We start from the raw sequence: 17,098 nt of genomic DNA, 5'->3' as shown, positions 1-17,098 counted from the left end.
GAAACATTAAAATTTATCTAAATTCAACATTAAAACTATAATGACAGAATAAGAGTTCTATTCACAACAATGTAATTTAAAAAAACCCACATTTCCTGCTGCTCACTGCTTTTAGCTCTGGGTTGGAAGCCAACCACCTATGTGAAATGTCAGAGCTACACAAAGGAACTCTTATGCTAATAGCAATCTGCCAAATCACACCATAAATATAACATCAATTCTGTATCTGCAATATATGATCACCACATTACTGTACCATAAAAATTGTCACTTGATGCATCAATAAAATTATCCTAAGTACAGGCTTCTGAAAGCTAACATATTACATGCACATAGCTACCTACAGCTCCGATTCAGATCATCTAAATTCAGCCTGGAGATGATTTCCTTGTGGAAGACAGCATCAAACCTTTACCAAGATGTATTTCATTACTGCCCAGAATCTTCAAAGAGATTAATAAGATATTTTTGCAGGTATTCATCCATCAAGACTTGTCATCCTTAAAGAAAACACCAAAAGAAACCAAAACCAAAGTGACACAGCAAAACTGCTGTCTTCCCTTGCAAAATATTTCTGCGTAGATAGGTGTGCTGTAATTGTCCAGCTATAACATGGGATATTATCAGCATATCAAATTAAAAATCCTTTAAAAGTTAGTATTTACCGAGATTTCTGAATGTCATAGTATTGTAGCACTTTTACAATTAGAACTTTAAGTGCTAGGGATGGGGAAAGGAGGCATGTGTTTTATATTTCTTCTGCAACAAGAAAACAGTTACCATGGAGTGGAAACTGAAGGGTACTTCAGTATTCAAAACTTAAGCTACAACCAGATCCAGTTTAGTGAGTTTGTTGGTGGGTTTTCTTCGTTTCCACAAAATTTTTATGCTGGCAGATTTTGCAGCTCCATATATGACATTCATATAGAAATAAACATACAGCTTGGCAGATGAAACACATACAGATACATATACTGACTGGAAATCATCTGTTTTGTCATTTGGTCCCACACTATGTGCACATACAACCCCTAAAAATAGCATTTGAAAGATGGTCATCTATTAACATTGCCGTATGAGCTGTATGTTAAAACAAGATAACTTACAAGTGTCTGTTTAGAGAGCAGTTCCCATTCAGTATTGCAAGCTGACTAAAAAAGCTCAAATTCCTGCTACATTCAATCTCTTAGCCATGCGATCTAGCAGAAGAGCATGCCTGAAAAAAAATCCTGGAACTTAAACACAGTTACAATAAATGGCAGATCAGTAAACACTTAATTTCTACCTAAAACTAAGTTTGTATTTAAAAATCTTAACTCGAATGCTATAAACATTGTGTGTTGATTCGCATTTATTATGAATTACTGAACACCGGATTTATTTTTTTAAGTGTTCTTCCAAAGAAGGAGAAAATGTTTTGTGTCTGAAGAAAAACAGTTGTTAAAATGTATGAGAATTACTCACCAGTCTCCAGGGAAATTCATTCTTTACCAAAAGCTTGACATACAAACAACAAAAAACCACGTAAGCATGTGAGGTACAACCCTCTTCTCTTGGAAGCTGCTCCCCAATGAGTACTGCACAACCCTGACCAAGAGAAAAAGCAACTTGGCTGTCAGTGTTGCTAGCCTCTGAGAGAGCTGACACTGGAGTGATGTCAGATACTCCTAAAACGCTACTGCAGCTCCAAATTATTGACCCTCTCCTACCAATAAAATCTCTACCGCTAGATGACGGAAGACAAATTATTTAACGACAGGATTAAGTTTCAACAGGAGCTAATTGTAAAGATTTTTAAGAGCATATAAAGAGGTTAGACAAAATGTTACAGTCAAAGGGGAAAAGAACAGATGCTGGCTATGGTATCTAAATATGCTCTCCTAATTATCCTCAACCTATGAAGCTTCTATTTGTTGCAGCAATATTCATAAAACACTTCATGAGCTGGAGGGGAAGAGCAAAGTCTAGCAGAGATCACCACAGCACTGGGCACGTTTCTACAAAGCTCCAGCTAATCCAGCTCAGAAGTTCTGCACTCCACACAGTGGCACTCAGCCAGGCCACCTTTCTTACTCTCTGGCCTCCTTCTGCCCCAGCATTTGCCAGCTAAACTTTCTAGCATCCTGCATACTTTGTTCCAGTCACAGGGAGTACTTTGGAGCACAACAGACTGTAATCTAAGATCCTCAGAAAGCATTTGCCTAATTCCATTTGGAAACAAAAGGCTAGGAAACTGAATGGAAAGAAAAATACCCCCAAATCAGCAAAAACGTAATCCTTGTGTGCTAAGATCAGGAACTTTGATACCAAAATGTATGCATCCAAACTACTAACGCAGCATACAATGCTATACACATTCTGAAGAACATCGCAGAAAGGAAAGGAATGATCATAACAGATATAGGGAAGGAAATTTCTACACGGGGAAGAAAAATTACGGACTAACATGCTACTTCATAAAGCAAAAAGAATATGAGCAGCATGGATAAACTAAGTGGTAAGCAAAAATCACTTACGCAAAAGTAAAAACTAGATTTGCAGTTGCAGGGACTGCTGTGGTCTTTTACAAATGCCAAAATTTGAACTATAGTATGGACAGGCATGTTTCATATTAGTATCATAATCAAAAATTACATTAACAAATATTTTTCCATTAATGTCACACATTAAATACGGCAGCCCACATTTTCAACAGTCCTGAACCAACAGCGTGCTTACTTAGAGCTGGTTAGTAATCCACGGTATGGGATTACTATGGGAACGGTACTGCCTTCAGTCAACTACAGTGAAGGCAGCACAAGCCTTCCAGTACAGAAAAGTCCTGAAAATTTTTGATGTTTTGATTAGTGAAATTATCTGTGACCTATAAAGAGAAGAATCTTGCAGCAAAAAGGTTCTAAATTCCCAAGACAAATCACTGTAATTCAGCATGAGTAAGGTGAGAAATTTTAAGAGAAGGGTAAAGGAACAAACCACAAAGAAAAGGCACACATTCAAAGTAAAGAAACGGCAACTCAAGTTAAGACGCTAAAACCACTCTTCTGATAGAAATAATAAGGACTGGAAAAGAAACAGAACTGGAGTGCAGTAAGAAAAAAGGTTTAAAGTGAGTTAGCAGGGATAGGGACCAAAACCTAAGTAATATACTTCCTCAGTTTTCCATGTGAAACCATAGGATCTAGGAAGCAGAATGAACCTACAGCAATAAATGCAATAACTGGTTAAAGAGAAGCAGCCAAATGCAAAACCAGGAACAAACTGCACAGAAGACTACAGTAAGAATTCAGTCCTGTTCAGAAAATTGACTTAAAATCAGTGTTTTCATTAGGTTGCAAGGGCCCTCATCCAGTTGACTTTCAAAACTCTTCAAGAATTGTAATTCCATAACCTGTCTGTGCTCAACAGCTTTGTGGTTTGGAATTTTACCAGTATTATTTATTTTTCTTTTAATCACTCAGAATGCAATTACGTAATCAACCTCTTATTGAAATTCATGACCATTGCTTCCCACCCTTTCTTTGTGCATTTCTGAAGAGAGAGTCTCCTCTATAAAGGACATGTAGGTAATGAAAGACTGCAGTTATGTCCTTCCTTTTGCCTTCTTTTCTCCAGGCTAAACACTCCAAACTCTTTCAGCCTCTTCTTGTAGAGGCTGAAATCACATGTCCTGGCCTTGTAACCGTGTTAGTCTTTCTTTCGCTTACTCATGGTGATGTGACCACAACTGGACACCTTATTATGAAATGGCCTCAAAAATGATGAACTGAGGGGAATAATCACCACTAAGGCAGCTCAATATGTGGTCAGCCTTCATCACCATTACAGCACAACACTAACGTTCAGCTTGTTGCCCATCAGGATCCACAGGCCATTTACCAGGATGCTGCTCTTTCACCCGGCACATTTATCCTTGCTAAACTTCAGCATGTTCCAGTCTGCTCATTCCTCCAGTTTGCTGATGTTCCTGCAAATGCCCGCCCTGCCCTCCAGCATACCGATTCCTCCTCCCGAGGGTGGTGTTATCCAGGCACTTGCTGATGAATGCTAAAATGGTTTCAGCCTCAGTATCAACTCCAAGAAATACTTCTTGTCAACAGCCACTCATCTAAAACGTCAAACCATTGATTGCTACTGCTGAGGCCCAAGAGTGCAATCAGTTTTATAGTCCATCGCCAATCCATAGCCCCTCATTTGGATACAAAGATACTACATGAAACTGCATCAAAAGCCTTGCTAAAGCTAAGGGACCTGTTTTCCTGTCACTTGAAGAGGCATTGTAGAAGGTAGCCAGGCTGGTTAACCAAGACTTCCTTGATACACTCACATTGGCTGTTTCCAACTACTTTCCCGTCCTTCACATCTACTGTCTGGCTTCTGCTGTTTCAGCTATATCCACAAAGTTGCTGTAAATCTGTGTCTGAAACCACTGATGTGTTGCTCTAGAATATGAGGAAAAAGAAAACTACAAGCTGCTCATCTGCACAGACCATGAAACTCTTAAGAGAAGGGATTTTAATGATGCTCACTTAACATAGAACGGGAAAAGCCTCTCCCAATTACTGAAGGAATTTCTTAAAGAAGCCGTCTGTTGCAACTGTTGAGTAACAGATGACATGGATTGGATTGTGTGGATACTAACAGACAAGTGTAAACATGCATAAGTTACTTATTTTTAAATGACAGTTAAGCACAGCTGAACAAGGGGTTCCAAATGCCTGGTTGTTCATAGCAACGTGGGCACAGTCTATTTAAATCTTGGGCTTTTGTGAAGTGCAGTACTTGTTTTTTTTTTTCATTACATGTGTGTAAAATAAGTAGAAGAATATTGCCTAGATTACAGGATTCCTAGAATAAGAATGCGCAGCTGTTTCAAATACCAGTTAGAAAATAACTTGCAACTGAATGTCCTATTTAAAAAAAAACAAAACCAAAAAAGTGTGGGGGACTGGTCTTGAGGCATCACTGGTCCTGGCTGCAACCAAACCAAGGTTGCTGGTATGCTCCAGGGCCTACTGGTTGGCTTCTGCTACATCCACAAAACTGCCATAGATATGTGTATGAAACAACTGATGTGTTGCTTCAGCATGTCTTTAAGTTTGCTCTGCTTAGTTTAAGCTCTGTACATCATGAACAAAAATATTAATGAATTCTGAAGAATTATGACTGCTTGCTGTTGGCAGAAAAGACAGAACAAGTTTTTTCAAAGGGAACCTTGGCTTGCAACTGGAATGTCTTCAAACAGGGTAGAGATATGTAATAGAACCTGCATGAAGAACAGACGCAGAATCACAGAACAGTTTGGGTTAGAAGGGACTTTAAAGATCATCTAGTTCCAATCCCACTGCCATGGGCAGGGTCACTTCCCACCAGACCAGGCTGCCCAAGGCCCCATCCAACCTGGCCTTGAACACCTCCAGGGATGGGGCATCACATTAATTGCAAAAACATATATATATTGCTCAGCTACAGCATCTTCTGTTAAATAAAGCAAACTGCATGTGATGTAGCCACTTAACACTGCACTAATGCTGAGAGAGAGCTTGCCATTGTGAACAGCTGCAATAATTTTCAGAGGAGAATTTTAGCACTCTACTTAAGCCTATACCAGTCACAATCTACTTCTCATACTGCTAATAACGTAGAGGCTATTTTTTCCCCTTCCTTTTCTACACTTGAAATTCAGACTGTAACTCTTGGAAAAAAAAGCAATCATGAAACCTGATTAGCTAGGAATTTTATTCACTGTAAACCAGATTTTCAAGCATGTGCCAGACACGAAAGACCCAGTCTTCCACAGCTTAGCACTAAGACCTGAATCTTCTGAATCAGGAGACAAACACCCTTATTCCATTCCCTGAAGCCTGTGACAAGTCTTCTGCTCCCCCCAGTGGCAAAAAAAGTTAATCCAAAAGGAGGCCATTAAAGAAGCATCACTTGCTCATACAATAGTGCTCTTGAAGGTTCTACAAATCGAAAATTTCTATTACTTAAAGGAGATTTTTGTTCTACAAAAATAAAGTCTTAACATTTATCTGGAGTACACATTGATACAACAAAGTTTTAGACATTTATACAAAAAAGTTTTTAAGAACTGATAAGGTAATTGATAATGAAAACAGATTTTGAAGTGATCTAAAATCCTAGCTGACAGCCATTTTCTCTGGTTATGATAAAGAAAAAAGGCCATTTTAAAAAATACTTTTCATACAAGCGTAAGTAGCAATCTTCTGTTACAAAAAGAAAAATCACAGAAAGCTACTGTCATATAGATATCATTTGCCTACTCTTATCAGCATCCTGATGTACCCTTTCTCGTAAGCTTCAAGAAGTCTTAGAAAACTTAAAAACATTAAAAATGTCAGCATATTAAGAATGGTATTTTCTGAACGGTGAACCAAATGAGTATTTAAAAAATAATTCTGACATTTAGTCTAACTTTGAAGAATTACCTTAGATACAGTAAATACTTATGAAAGCAGCAGACTTCTATATTCAAAGACTGAATGCAAAATTATGTCAATTCAAATATTTCTGGCTTATATTCATGGTATCTAATATGCAACTTAGCCTCATCTGACAACTAACTGGCCTCTAATTATAATTTGCACACTGCTTATGAAAAGTGACTTTTAAGGGTCTTATAAATCTGAATTCAATGCAAGGAAGCCAAAAGCCATGGAAAAGCTCAATGGATGTGAAGCGTGAAGTCCAGTAACTGTTTAATAAACCTACTAAATTAAGCAATCGTGAAACAAGGATTACAACATGAGTATCTACAAACTAACACTAACACTTCAAAATTGCCAGCATGCATATCGACATATTATTGAAAAGCTTGATGACAAGTGTCATGCGTCAACAGTTTTGATAACCCCCAACAGAAGAGATTGCTAGATTGGTGAACTGTCACAAGTTCAACAGAAAGTGATCAAGATGCTGGGAGGTTGGAGCACCTTGAAGAGAGGATGATGGAGCAGGGCTGGTGCATCCTGGGGAAGGGGTGTCTTCAGGAGTTTTAACAGCAGCCTGCCTGTACCTACAAGGAGGGTATGCAGAGAATGAAGCCAAGGTCTTCACAGTGGAGCATGGCCAGAGATTGAGAGACAACAGTCATTAAGAGAAACCAGATGACATGAGGGAAAACTTCATACAGGAGAGTCAGGTGGTGGGACAGGTTGCCCAGAGAGGCTGTGGATCCTTGGCGGTTATCAGAACCATACAGAATACATCACACAGGAGCCTGGACTGAACAGAGAGCTCACCTTGCTTTGCACAGGAGGTTAGGCAAGGGACATCCTGTGTCATTTTTTAACTGAATAATTGTATAATTGCTTACCAGTCACCTTAAGTAACCTTAAGGAATGATAAGAACGAACCCTAGGGCTTTCCTTATTTCATGCACTGAATGAGGCGAGGCACTGAGCCCACATCCAAATGTCCAAAACATTAATACTTTACACACTGTACATAAAGAAAATTAATTATAAAATCTCACTGATCCAAACTGAACCTGTTTCAGAGAAGTAAAGCTCAAGAAAATTAACTTAAAACTTACATTTACAGAGGTTTTAAGCAACACACAAAAATGTTACATCGATATTGAAAGCCATCTATATGCTGCACTTCTTTTAAATATACTTAAAACTGCCACGCTTCCAATGTGCACAAACTCAAAGTCATCTAATAGTTTAAAGTAGCCTCAAAAGATGTTACAAGGTTTAAATTGAATCTAAAGAACATCTAGGTTGGAATTTTCCCTCTAATTTCCAAGGATTCCTGGACCAACTCTTTAACAGAGAGAAATAATACCTGTCATTATGTTCATATACTTTGAGGTTCTTATATGCAATTAAGTCAAAGCCCTTGGACTATCACAAAATGGTTCTATCCAACCTTCACATCTTTCATTTTTTCTGAGGAACAGAACAATGAACCAACCAACACATCTAGAAAGAATATGTTCTATTAGTAACATGAGTGCTATTCACAGAGCAATCATGTCAAATATTGATACTGGCATTACTACGAGCACCACTGAAGCCAACAAGACAAAGTTTACATGAGGATCAACATCTTCTGTTACCTCTACTGACAATACTGGAAACAAGTCAAGCTTATGAAGCAAAACCATTGTTCAAACTTGCAATAAAGGCTCACTGATTCTGGCAAGCTGAAAACCATCACACCAAGTTGAAATCAGATATGTTTATCAGACCAGCTAAGCAGAAAAAGCATTAAGAGTCTGGTAGATGGAAGTGAGCTCTGTTAATAATCTTTATTTTTCTAAATTCCTTTTTTCTTCCCCTAAAGTGTGAAGTGCTAAAATGGTGGGATTAGCTGAAGTGGACAAGAAAATAGTGTGGTATAAAACCACTGAGCCAATAAGTTTTAAGACCTGATAGATTTCTGAATTTCTTTTCCCCACTTGTCTATCAAATGTGCTTTGGAGACTATTTTAGGATCAGGACAATGATTTGAGAAGCAGCTTTGCATGAATTTCTCTCCTACTTTTTTAATAATTTTGAAGGTGTTCATTCCAACACATGGCTATTGTTTAGCTTCACTGGCATGGTTTCCGTGAGGATGTTTCACTAAGGTACATCAAACAAAATACTGTTAGCTTAGTCACTTTGATATCTCAAAAATAATTGGAATATCAAATATTTGAGTACTAAAAGACTGAGAAGATGCACTTTTTTCCAATAATTATAGGAAGATTTCCATTCCAATCACTTAAGCTCTTTGCAGAATGAAATCTGATGATCCACATCTATTGGTTACACGAGTGAACATTGCCTGTCAGAAAACTTGAATTTAATAGTTTGACCGAAACAGAATTACTGGCTACCATCTCCAGTGTAGTATAAAATTTGGCACTCTCTGAAAAAACATCTAGTTAAAAGCTATAAGTTTGTTTCTTCTGTGTATTTGGGTTCTGTTTATAACACAGATGACATGTTAGAGTTATTTGCCAGTAACTTTAAACCATAACATCTGTAAATTATAATTTCTGCCTTCAGAGCAAGAACAAATGTAAACAGACTCGGCATAGGAACCTACTGTCTTCAACTGTTTTACTTTCTAGATGAAGAGCAGCAGGGTCTTACTGATTATTGCTATTTGCTATTATTACTCTTCAATTAAACTTCTATGTTTATTCCATAAGAGAAAGCTGTAGAGAACTGGAAGTATATTCATCAGTCACAACGCCTAGATTTTTAGCAGTAAGAACACTATTGGTCTGTGCAAGAGCTCCCACAAGTTAAATGGAGAAAAAAAAATGTATACTATTTGCAGACAGACTGAAATGCTTTCCACTGAAGAAAAGGGCCAAATTTTCTCAACTGTAAACTTTTCCTCAATGCCACAGGGATACGAAAGCTTTGCAGAGAACCAGCTGGAAACACTTTAATAAGAATATTTTTCTTCTAATGTCTTTCAAGGAACTGGCTCTACCATTTTCATTTAACCTTTTAAATAAAACTAGGAAAGTAACAGAAGAAAACCTTCCATCTGGGAAGCTGAAGTGCTTTCTGGACTAGAAAGTCTAGAAGTCTTAGAGAAACTAAAATGTCATGATGGTTAACGTAAAGTACTGTCTAGACTTATATTTACACACATGTATACACTTCCATGTATTTACATTGCAGTGATTGCAATATTTCTTAGCTTATATTCCTTTGAGTGATGTGTTATTACTTTCAGAGTTCTGAGATTTTTTCCCAGCTTTACATAAGTGCAATAGAAGTTTTCAGAAATTTTTATATAAAAATGGAGGAGGGGATTGTAGTTAATCTCTCAACATGGGTTCAGCACAGTTGTCAAAAGTTGACACGCTGCTGCTCCAATACATGTGTCACCATAACAAAAAAAAAATTAAGAAATTAACTATAAATTTTGTTGTCCCACACTGATTATTATAGTTAAAAGCTCTATTCAAACAAAATCTAAACTGTTCTTACTTGATTTCAACACAGATATGTTAATGAAACAAACTGTATTCAATGGAATAAATTATGACTCTCAAGACATCCTGCAAATGAGAATCACTACAGGACACAATGAGGAGGATATCTTAGTGTGCAGGGTCCCAAGTTCACAAAGTGAGGACCTCGAATTTACTATATTAGAGGGCAGTGTTAAGACACTAGAATAGGCTGCGAGTCATCTGGAATTTCTAGATGAGATAACACAAAGCTGGTAGCTATAATCTCAAAAACTGTTCAGCCTCATGAGCAAAAAGGTTTTCTGGGGCTATCTGGCTTTTCTTCCTATGAAGCCAGGTGCAGCTTTGCACTGACACGCATTTCGGTACCTGAGGTATTTCACTGGCAGTCATTCAGGGATCACAACATCAAGCTAATTGCACTAGGGATATGCCCTTTAGCTTCACCGTCTGCTTTGTTAGATTTCCTGTGTGACCTCGGTTAAGTAAATCTCTGTTTCCATTTCCATTTTGTAATACCATGGTATAAAATACTCCCCATCATTAAAGCAACTAAATATATCTGAAACTGAGATGCTAATGCTGTAATGGAAGGTTCTGGGGAACGTTCTCAGTCTATTCTGATGATTGAAGCAGTTAGAAATTAAATTCAGCCTAAACCTAAGAAGTAACATCTCTAGAAATCAAACTCACTAGGTCTAGAAAACAGTTAAGAAAAGTCTCAACTCCTTAACATCAGCAGTGTTCCAAAGGGCTAAAGTAAGCCATTCAGTATATGGTTTTCCTTTTCCTCTTGACCAGTGCACATCTGTAACCAGCTACATCTTACAGATACATTTAGCAAGATATATTTTAGGATATAATTATAAGGATACGGTGAAATTCCATCACTTTTACAATTATTTTCCTTGATTCACACCACCTCCTCTCTCCCTCGTTCTCTGTGCAAATCCTGCCTCCCACTGGCATTGCTGTGATCCACTGAGCTGCAGCAGCTTTACCAGACAGGTACCTGAAGCTGCCCCTGCAGGAAGCACATTATGGCTAGAACCATGCTGTACTTTGAGATCCTTTCAAAGGCAGCACTAAAGCACTTATTTTGACAGCCTCGACATGAGGGCTACTAAAGATATCTGTCTTTTCTTTGCTCACAGAGAAAACAAATGTACTGGGTAGTGGGGGATGAAACAGATGGCATTACAGAAAATGTCATTGTTTAAGTCATGCCTTTTCATTCTCTGCTAGGCTATGACAACCTTGATGTCTCAGGCTATTTTCTCCAGGAGGGACAGAAAAAAAATTCATACCAGCTTCCACTGTACAGAGAAATAAAGAAAAAGTCTATTTTAGTGTTCCCAGGTGAGATGCAATGCCTTATATCAGACAAATTTACATTTAGTGAAATTGTTCAAAATTGTACTGAGCTGCTAGGTTTTTAATGACAGTTCTGAAAACCTTTTAACATTTCTTGATTCTCAGAGTATTTCTCCCTCAAAAGCCTTCATCATATGCTCAACACATCCTGACACAGAAAACTGAAACAACTTACAATAGTGCAATACGGTCATTTGGATTTTTTTGTTTTTACACTAATCCTGGGTCAACACTTAATTTGGAACATCTCCCCCCGAAAAAGTAAAACCCCAACCAAAACCAAAACATTAAAAGCCAAAAACCAAAACGCCACAAAACCTCTGTAAAAAGACTCCATAGCAAATATCATTCTATTAAAACCTTGAAGGTCATTCCACTAAGGGTGTTACACAGTTTTGTCACCAAACATCAAGTTTTCACTGATTAAAAATGTCTTTATTTAATTGACCATACATTAATCCTTACACAAATGACACATTATTTACCAACATGGTTATGTTATGATGCCTATGTCATTCTCTGAAAAAAAACCTGCCCACATTATTATATGTAAAGACAAAAGTTGCAAAGGAAGCATCTAAAGTATAAACAAAAGAAGACAGATTTGTAAGTAAACTTTAAATACTGAAATACTGATTAAAAATTTCTCATAGCAGCTCTGTTTTCGGGGCGGCCCCTCCTCCCCATTCTGAGCCAGCTCCATATCTTTCCCTGTGCTTTCCTGTTCAGACGCCCTTGCTATAAATAGGAGACTATTGAACATGTAAACCTTTTAGTGCTTAAGGGTTTGGGACAAGAATATATCACATGATAAACTGCACTGAAGTCCATGCACATACATAAGGCACAAGATGTTGTACTGGGCTGAAAACAAGCAAATATTTAAAACTTATGCACTATTTTGAGACATATCCCCATGCTTTTTTCTTTGTTTTACTCCTCTTCCCTAAGATTTTGGGGGGGGGGGGGGGGGGGGGGGGGGCGGGGCTGGAAATTCTGACCTACAAAAGAAATGTTTTACTCTTGGTTGCCCTTTAGGAAATGTACAGTCCCCAACACTCCATTAGAGAAAACCATTTTCTAAGTTTTTACTGATACAAATACCCACTAAATACCTATTAATTATAGAATTGCAATTATATAGTATATTCATGCCTAAAATCTGCCGGAATTAATAGGACTGTTTCTAACCCCAATTTTAAACCTCAGTGTACTTGAAAAGTAGAGCAAAGTCTCACCTCCTTCAGCTAGGACATAGCCAACTCCTTACCACTTCCACTCTCCTGGCACAAACAAGCAGAAGATTTAAAACAACCCCAAAAAACCCAACAAAAATTTAAAATATTTTAGGTTTTCACTTTAACATATCTGTTTCCCAACTTATACTACATACATATAGGAAGAATTAATAATGCTTTCTTTAATTTTCCATAAAATCATGGACCCAGTGCTGCCATTACACCCAGTTATTTTAAATGGGTACTGATGTGCAGTTTCTTTTTGATTTGGAAAAGTAAATTTAGATCATGCTTGTGAAACATAGCTCCACTCCTTCCTCCACTCTATAAAAAAAGAAAGTAACAAAAAAATGGTATTATTTTCTTGAAAGTATCAGATCATAGGATACTGCCCAAAATGGGTCAAGATATGATGCAGAATGCTGACAAGCTTTTTAGACACAACCTTCAGTCTAAAATCGTCACAGGCTCTCCATCTGGCACATGAACTGAGTATGTGCAAGTGTCAGCAGTAGTAAAATCTTTCATTTATAAGACAACCTGAATGGAAAAAGACTGAGCCTTCACTGTCCAAAAGATTTTTATCATTCAAAAAACAGCTGGCAGGCAGCTTAAGTGATATACATACAAGAGGTTCCCTTTCACCCCATGTCCATAACTTGCACATCCTTTTCCATTTTTTTTCTTTAGTTCCATACAAACATTTATGTTTTAAAAATTCAAGCAGCACGAAGTTGATGTTAACATTATTTAAGCAGTGCGCCACCTCAAAATGACTAAAGTCACTGCCACTTCATTAAGTGCATACTGCTCCCTTAATGAAAAGGCCATACATGGAAAACAGAATAATTTTTTTCATCCTCTGAAACATAACTGAACAAGGTGATTTACATGCCCTACATTGCCAGTCACATGAAAGGGCACCTCGAAGATCCTTCCAGAGACATACAGTTTCTGAAAACCTGAATGAGAGGCATAATAACTTAGAACTTACACGCTGCTATTTTACTGCAAGTTACAATATATTGACCCACAATAAAATAAAATAAAATCCTACTGATGACTGACATGTCTAAAATGACTAAGTCATAACTTCCTTTGAAACTGAATAAAACTGACCTTTTTTTTCATTTTAGTTCTCAATGCAGTGCAATTTAAGTGCATGCTAAATAAGGTTGCACAACCAGCATCCTCTCTACATATTTTACATATATTATGAAATAGACAAAACTAACACAAAGCAAACTTAGAGCAAACCAAAACACATATGCCAGTTCACAGAGATCTCAAATTCACCTATTCATGTGCAATTACCATTAAGATCATAAACACAAGGCAAATTTTTCTGCATACTACCCATGACAAAAAGTGGATTTCTAGGCAAAATAAAATGGGTATAAAAGGAGTATTACTGCAGAGTAGACAGTACCTTACCTGTAAAAGTTAAGTTAACCTTTATAACTTTGATATAAGAATTCCTCTTTTTAGAAAAATAACTAGAGTCAACACTTTCTTCAAAGGAAAGGATAAGCACTATACTGAAGTGTAAAATAGACAAGATCGTGGTTATAAACCAACTTGAGATGGTTAATACTTGCAAATTTCTGCTGTCCTTGCAACTAACAACTGTTCCCTTACAAAATCTATAAAACATGACATTTTATACTTTAAATCTTAATTATTTCAAAGGGATAAGCTCAAACTTCTTCAGCAATCCAAACCAGAAATCCCACATTTTTACATACTTATACTGATAAAGGAACACTGCCAAAAAAAAGGCAAATGCTTTCTTCGCATGTGTTTATCTTTTGTAACTCTGTTCGTCTTCTTTTGCCATTCCCACTGATTGCTCTCCAGCCACTAATGCATCTTTCTCATTTCTCTACCCCCTTCCTACAAGTTCTTAAGTTTTCTAGGTTCGCTGTTCATGCAGAAACTGTCCTATGTCAAATCTGTGCAGCTTCATAGCATTTTCCAGATCTGAGATATACACAACTCATGGCACCTGAAGGCACCCCCATTATGAAACAACATATACTAGTTGTAAGAGCAAAAACTTAGTATTAGAAATAACATGCTTTGAAGATAACAAGCCAGCACAGTAATATATTTTGCACAAGACAGGTTTGCAGTTACCCCTCACTGTCTCTCTTTCATCATTTGTCAGAGCTGCACACTACAATCCTTTTTTGGCAGCCAAAGTACAGGTTTTCTGATGGGTTATGACAGCCCTTTGCCACAGCAAGGCCTCAATTAAATGCATTACCCTTAGGCTTTAACAAAAATCTTAACTATTACACTCATCTAGATCATTTCCCTGAGAACCTTGCATCAGAGGGTCAAGCAAACTAACATTCAACTACTTAAGATTCACAAATAGCACTCTCTGTCCTCGCTCCCTTCCAACCAGGATTGTCAAGGCAACAATGAAGATTATGGGTTTATTGGTTTTACTCCTATAAATCAAGTCAATTGGAATCATAACAAGGGCTATGTTTAGCAAGAACCTCTTTTGTTAGGCTCAGTGAATTCACTGACTGGCTGGTTTTGCCATTGTACCTCAAATCTTTTATCCAGATGACTATCTAAAGCATATATACACAATCACAACAGGATAAAGAGTATAAGCTCATAAAACCAAACAACCCTTCCCAAACCAAAAATGTATGTGGATGTTTTACAATTAAGACTTCCAACCTCAATGCAGTGGTGAGCCGAATTTTAGGAAGTAACTCTAGTGTGTCACAACTGAAACTGAAACACACATGCCTTAACTCATCCTTATTCACTGGGCAAAAAGTGAAATTAGGAACCAACTTTTTTTTTATTTGGGGGGTGGGGGGAAGAATGTTGAGTTGTCAGAATTAATCAGATCACTCATTGATTTTTACAACCCATGTTTAGATAGTTTAAAAAAGTATTGCCAACTGACTTTTTTGCTACAAGTGAAACATATGGTAATAAAGAATTTAAAAGTCATGTTTCGCAGATGATCTTTGGAGGAAAATAAGCTTTTCAAATCAAGCGCAAGAACTAAGCTTTGATAATATTTTGAATCATTAAATCCTGCCTTCCCACTACTAATTAAAAGTTAACTAAATGTTAAGCTGTATCAAACATTCACTTTAGCTATCATAAACACTACACTTTTTCTCATAAATTCCTATTGCATATTATTAAAGTCATAAGAAAGAACTAGGAGATGCATTTTTCTATTTCTTAGCTGGTTGAAGAAGGAAATGCACATGCATCTGTTAGCAAAACTAACAGAAGACATCACTTAACTAACCCTGTTAAGCAATTAGTGTGGAAAACAAGTACTGTAAATACCCTTCAGCACTGTCTTACATAAATAGAATTCTCTTTTGCAAGACTATTCAAACTCCCTCTAAAATGCTAGATACACAAAACAATCCAGGTTTTAAAGTAGTTTACTAAGAACATAAGGAAAATGAAAAATTACTGAGACGTAATGGTTGAAGAACTGTTGCTATATTTAGAATAGTTAACTAATCTGAATTCAGAAAAAAATGCCCATTTTTTTGAATTCTGAGCAAAACAGCCTAGCATTCCTGTTAAAAAAGCTATTTTTTTCAATAAAGAAATTAATACATACATACCAGAACTATTTTACTGAAGTGAGCAGAGATATTTCAAATATATACCATTATTAGAGAACAGAGACAAGTATGAAGCCAAGTTTTATCTGAGATATCTAAAGGCATTAGAGAGGAAAGAGATGAATATCAACTCACCAAAAACACTGGCGATCTAACAGCAAGGTTTGTCTCTCATCTCAAGTTTCTAGTTCCAAGAGAAATCATAAGTGCCCTGATAGAAAGACGACAAAAGGGCATGCTGTGCTCTCCTCTACTTCAGTTGAGTGGCAGCTCTACTAACAGGGAACAGAGACACAGACTGCAAAATCTAAAAGAGTGGGTACTTGATATGAGCATGCTCGCTATCTAATTTAAAATGGCCTGATGCTTCATCTCAGCAGGAGATGGCCTACTTCCAAAGAATTTCAGAACTTTAAGTCAAATCTTAAATCATTAATTGGAATGCGCAAAACTCAGCCACCAAGCAGTACTGTTTTTTTTCTGTTTTAAATCTGCACTGATGCACAGATAATTATTTGCACTACTTCCCTGCAAGGCATACTAAGGCTTAAACATTATCATCATGTACTTCAGTGTAATTACATGATGCCACAGTAATAGACTGAAAACCTTTTCAGGATAGAATATGATTTGAACACTAAGCAGCACAATTCATAAATCAGACAAAGGCAACAAATCTGTTTAAAAATTCTACAAATCAATTTAAGAATTATTCTACCTGGTGATTTCTGAGCAGCTTTTTTTTTTTTTTTTAAAGGGTGGGGAGGCCAGAAGAAAGGCTAAAGAACTCTCTAGCAAGTGATTTATGTTTCAAAGCAATTTACCTCCACTTAAAATCTCTTTATGCATAAAGAAACCATTTAGCTTCTTAATGAAACAATTTATTTGGATATCAAAAGCCAGGTTATTCACATGCAAAA

General features: G+C 37.0%; 1 protein-coding gene across 21 annotated transcripts in view; it reads right to left on the bottom strand.

Moving 5' to 3' along the window:
* The window catches only part of PLEKHA5 (pleckstrin homology domain containing A5), a 161,943-nt gene that overhangs the window by 83,711 nt on the left and 61,134 nt on the right, over nt 1-17,098 (bottom strand). Inside the window, exon 1 of one of the 21 annotated variants that reach the window (XM_069862038.1) lies at nt 16,314-16,449. The exons of 19 other annotated variants lie outside the window; for them this stretch is intronic. The gene's annotated coding sequence lies outside the window, so the exon portion shown is untranslated. Of the gene's footprint in view, nt 1-1,464; nt 1,484-16,313; nt 16,450-17,098 lie in introns of those variants that run through there. One more of the 21 variants, XM_069862012.1, reaches the window with a different exon arrangement.

This window comes from Phaenicophaeus curvirostris, chromosome 1 (assembly GCF_032191515.1).
Source record: "Phaenicophaeus curvirostris isolate KB17595 chromosome 1, BPBGC_Pcur_1.0, whole genome shotgun sequence".
Classification (NCBI taxonomy): Eukaryota; Metazoa; Chordata; class Aves; order Cuculiformes; family Cuculidae; genus Phaenicophaeus; species Phaenicophaeus curvirostris.
Note: the sequence above shows the minus strand (reverse complement) of the source record. Positions and strands in the feature narration are given on the sequence as shown.